The sequence below is a fragment of the Asterias rubens genome, chromosome 22 (genome assembly GCF_902459465.1).
Source record: "Asterias rubens chromosome 22, eAstRub1.3, whole genome shotgun sequence".
NCBI lineage: Eukaryota > Metazoa > Echinodermata > Asteroidea > Forcipulatida > Asteriidae > Asterias > Asterias rubens.
The window spans coordinates 5171026-5176799 of NC_047083.1; positions in this window are offsets into that span (position 1 = coordinate 5171026).

Below are 5774 nucleotides of genomic sequence, written 5' to 3' on the forward strand. Positions count from 1 at the left end.
CTACGTCACCTCAGAGGGAGCCGTTTCTCACAATGTTATATTCTATTAACCTCTCCATTACAGCTCCTTTACTCCATTACTCCTTTACATGCTCATTATATGTGAGTAACTACCAATAGTGTCCACTGCCTTTAGTAGGAGCTGGGATAAGGATAATTTTATTAGCAACCATAATCGGGTTGGTTGAGGTAGAACAAAAAACCTCAGAGCAATATTATTATTATTATTATTATTGGTTTATTAAAACACATTCAAACATCGCAGCTACAAGCTGAATTGAGTTTAAAATACAGAGATTCATAAAAAATCGAAATGTTTAAAAATTACAAAAACAAATTAAGAATTACAATTTGTTTGTATACATTAAAAGGGCAAACTGGCTAGTGCCAGTTACAAATTAGATAAAACAAAAAATATTTATAGCTCTATGACAAAAACACATTTTTTTGAGCACGTTATTTTAGTCCGAAGCGAATCATTCGTTGCGAGTTTGTGTCGTCACAATTCGTTTCACATTCGCATTCACATGATTTATGAATCGGGCTTTATAATTATACATCTTGTGATGTGGTCTGTTTTTCATCGCTTCATTACGTGGGTAATTATCTGCATACACGTTCGACCTGGAAAAAGAAAACGCCACACACCGGGGTCGACCAGGGGAAGCTAATCGAACGCACCCTGTTTGGGCAGCTCATGTCACCGCACGTTCCATGATGTTTTTGTATCGACTGGGATCACTGGGTCTTTGTAGCAGGTACTTGTCTTTATCCTTGCGGATAAAGAAAGAGGCCAGGCTACCTTAACATAATAATGCGTTCTCTTGTTGTCGGTATCGTTTACATTATCGCTGCTGTGGGACCCGGCCTTTATTCTGCCCCTGTCTTTTCCGACATGTACTAATACAAAATTTCCACCAGTGTGTCCAACCTGGCGGTTCATGTTTTATGAGCATAGCCAGGGCCCAATTTCATGGCTCTGCTTACCGTAAGCACAGAATCGGCGCTTACGGAAGCAGGAAACTCTGTGCTCACGGCAAGCGTATTTCACGGGTTAGCGGCGAATTTGGGCTTCTGCACGGGGACGTGCGTACTTGACGTTACTAGGCATTCTACGCTTACAAGGCTAGCGCAGAAATTCGGCGCTTGCACGTAAGCGGGGAATCGCGATCGTGAGCGCAGAATTCGGCGGTAAGCAGAGCCATGAAATTGGGCCCAGCTCTCTGCTTCTTCTAATCCATACACTATTGCTTAGGTGGGATGTAGAGTGATACTTACCAGGATACTTAAGCATCAACCAGTCAGGCATGACGGCATGATGAGTGGCCAGCTCGCAAGCTGGCCACGAGGGCCTTAGTCTGAATCCTGCACTAAGCTGAACGTTTTACAACCGTGTCATAACTTCGGTGCAGGGGTCGATTTCACAAAGAGTTAGGACTAGTCCTACGAGATATACAAATTGCATGGATAGTCCTAAGTTAGTACGAGTAACCAGTCCTAACTCGAGATAAGACTAGTCCTAACTCTTTGTGAAATCCACCACCGGACTCATTCGCCCCCTTGAACGCCAATACACCAGAACAAAGAACCACCAAACGGCCTTTTCCACGTACTACATCTATGATTGGAACTCCCTGCCTGGTACATGCTTATCATAGGAGGAGAAATGACAAACTGTGGCACACCTTTATAGATGATAACCAACGAAAGGTGCTAAAGAGGTTGTAAGGTTGATTCCAACCGTGAGAAAACACAAACTCAATTGATTTCCTGACAGAAACTGACACCATCCATCGACAGCTGTAGCTTTTAAAGGTTGATTTATTGACATACAAATGGCAATAGTTTGTGTTCATTTCCTGTGCAGTCAGTGCTACCTTTTAACACAAACAGCGGGTTTTCTTTGAATTGCTTCACTGAAAAAGCTCTTAAAAGTGTCAGCAGTGATGTTCAAAGTGTTACATGGACACCTGTATCGGGCGAGGGACACCTGTATCGGGCTAGGTGAAAAGTAATTGAAACCGGTCGTTGTACAACAAAAATCTGTAGAAATTTTGTGAGCATAATTTGGTGTGCTTGCTTTTTTTGTGTGGCCCTGCAGCTTATCGTGTACGTACACGATAAGTTATTGTGTACGAACACGATAAGATTCTTGTTTTAATTAATGTGGCGGCAATACGTTTCCAACATCGTGTATAAACTTAAACAAAAATCCAAACATGCATTTCTTTCAACTGTGTTTTCGGTCGTTGGAAAGCCAGTGTTTGTACATGGTCGCGTGTTAATACTTGTAGCCATAACTTGATCTTATTTACGCACAAGATCTATATGTAAGAATAAAAAAAATGGGAAAATGGTCTCGCTAAGAAACTACTGAGTGGTACTTTGGTAGGTGTACATACACAACATGGTATGATGTTCTTTTAGTTTCATCAGCAGCTTAACGGTAGTGGACACTTTTGGTATTTGTCAAAGACTAGCCTTCACAGTTTGTGTATCTCAACATATGCATAAAATAACAAACCTGTGAAAATTTGAGCTTAATCGGTCATCGAAGTTGCGAGATAATAATGAAAGAAAAATAACCCCTGTCAGACACAGTTGTGTGCGTTTAGATGGTTGATTTCGAGACCTCAAGTTCTAAATTTGAGGTCTCGAAATCAAATTCGTGGAAAATTACTTCTTTCTCGAAAACTATGGCACTTCAGAGGGAGCCGTTTCTCACAATGTTTTTTACCATCAACCTCTCCCCATTATACTCGTCACCAAGTACGGTTTTATGCCAATAATTATTTTAAGTAATTACCAATAGTGTCCACACTGTCTTTAAAGGCACTGTATACACGTTTGGTAATATCACTCAAACATACATTAGCAAAACAACTTACTTGGTAACGAGCAACGGAGAGCTGTTGATAGTAAACCTAGTTGCGAGAAACGGCTCTCTCTGAAGCAACGTAGTTTTTGAGAAAGAGGTAATTTTTCACTAAAATAATCAAAGACTTCTTGCTAGAAGTCTTGTATTACTACCTGACAGCCACTATTTTGTACAAGGGTGTTTTTTCTGTCATCATAACAATTATTAGCATAAAACCTTACTTGGTATTGAGTAATGGGGAGAGGTTGATGGTATAAACATTGTGAGAAACGGCTCCCTCTGAAGTAACGTAGTTTTCGAGAAAGAAGTACTCTTCAACGAGTTCAATTTCGAGAACTCAGATTTAGAATTTGAGGTCTAGAAATCAAGCATCTGAAAAGCTCACAAGTTCGTGTGACAAGGGTGTTTTTCTATCACTGTTATCTTGCAACTTTGACGACGAATTGAGCTCAAACTTTCACAGGTTTGTTATTTTAGGCACATGTTGAGATACACCAAGTGAGAAGACTGGCCTTTGACAATTACCAGAATATAGTGTCCAGTGTCTTTAAAGCAATGTACACCATTGGTAATATTGTTTTTTTATCTTGGTGTATCTCATCACTTACATTACATAGAATAACAAATCTTTAATGACAATTTGTCCTCGTAGAAGAAAGAGAACAACGCCGAAAAACATCCTTGTTGCACAAAGTGTGTGTGCTTTCAGATGCATAATAAAAGACCTCAACTCTTTTATTCCGTCTTAAAGTCTTTTAAGTATTTTATTATTTAAGTGAGAAAATACCTCCTTCTAAAAACTATGTTACTTCAGAGGGAGCCGTTTCTCGCTATGTTTTATACTATCGACAGCTCTATCGAACGCTCGTTGCCATGCAAGTATGTTTTATGCTAACAATTATTTCGAGTAGTTGCCGAAAGTGTTCAGTGTCTTTAAAAGTGATTCCCCCTGGCGATGCCCGGACTCGTTCTATTTCCAACTCCCATTTTAGCTAGCGCGAACTGTGAATTTAGATTTTGGTTTCCCTTTTGCATAGATTTACAAAGCATAATTAATTAATTAATTATTAATCAATCAATTAACTACCTGGGACCAAGAGTATCGAAACTGGTCATCGCAGATAACATTGGAGTCTATACAAGACACTGGACACTATTGGTAATTGTAAAAGACCAGTCTTCTCACTTGCTGTATCTCAACATATGCATAAAATAACAAACCTGTGAAAATTGGAGCTCGATCGGTCATCGAAGATGCGAAGTAACCATGAAAGAAAGAAACACACCTTGTCATCACACAATGTTGTGTGCTTTCAGATTCTTGATTTCGAGAAATCTAAATCTGAGGTCTTGAAATCAAACTCTTGGTAAACTACTTCTTTCTCGAAAGCTACTTTACTTCAGAGGGAGCCGTTTCTCACAATGTTTTTACCCATTGAAAGGTTACCCATTTTAACCAAGAAAGGTTTTAGGCTAATAATTATTTTGAGTACTTACCAATAGTGTCCACTGCCTTTAAACACGATTTAAAAACGTCTGGCCATTTACCTCTCCAATATATTTAGACCACAGGTCCTTTCGGTAGGTAAAGCATTGTGCAACAGTTAATTCCACTTTCCCAACCATTAGAAAAAGGTAATAAAAAATAATCACCAATACTTAGACGACCTCGAAACGACCTTTAGAATTAGTGAACATGGTATGGTATATATATTTTATCAAAAGCACATATTCATAACGAGTATGCAAGCATAATTCATAATGAGTAATATTCATATACTGCTCACGAGCAGTGTTTCTACAAATTGAAACTTAATTGCTAAGATAATAAATGTGTGCATGCACCCTAATTACTTTGTTATTGTAAGCACAGAGTCTTACAACCAATGTTTTTACCAGCTGGAGCTTAATTGCTAAGTGTACAGGCGATTTTTCGTAAACAAGGCACCGTCATTATTTTGATATATAACAGTCTTATGACCAGTGTATCTGTACCAATGGGAGACTTTTTGAAAGCTCTGCCACTAGAGGGCAGCAGACCTACCAGGTAAGGGTGCACAACTCCTATAGCAAACAATGGTAAATGCTAAAAATTCAAATACTCAAAAAATATTTAGAAGTCTCTCAGCCTCTTGAAAATTAAATCAGATACATTGTCATACAACTAAACTTCAGATTTCTTCTCAATGTTTGGTAGGTCAGCATTTTGGAATTTTTGCTAATTACCCTAGAAGAAACACTCCCAAAAACTCACGCACACCGCTTGTTATCATTGGGGAACTCGTGTCCAGTACGTCCTGTTCCAGAATAGTTTGGTTTATGCTGGCATTGTGTTATTAAAAACAAAATACAGTTTGGCTAAATCTAAATACAAAATCAAAAACACGCAAAACACAAGGTATTTGCTGTCAGTGACCGTCACTCATGCTTCTCCTATTCCTAAGTTGTTGACATTACCTGGTGAAGAGCGCCCTCTCTTGGTGATTGGCAGATAGTCTAAAGTTTCCCATTAAACTAAATTGCTACTATAATAGATATGCGCATGCGCCTGACGCACCTGTCTTGCGCATCAGCCTTGCGCATCCGCCTTGCGCATGCTCAAGTGTCACCACCACATATCTTTGTCGAATATTAAGTAGACAGTCTAGTCGTGATCACGCGCCATAACCAAACGGCCTATCAACATTCAAATTAACGTGAGGTCCCGCGTGGTTTGCGTTGAATCATTTTTATCTGGAATAATGTCGACTGGTGTGCACGCACTCTTTTAATTATGTGTTACACAACTCCACAACGCCAGTGGCAGTTTTATAACCCTGACATGTTATGAAGTGGATATATATATAAATAAGGATAATCTGTTTGAAACATCGCAACTTGAAAAATTGGCAGACGGA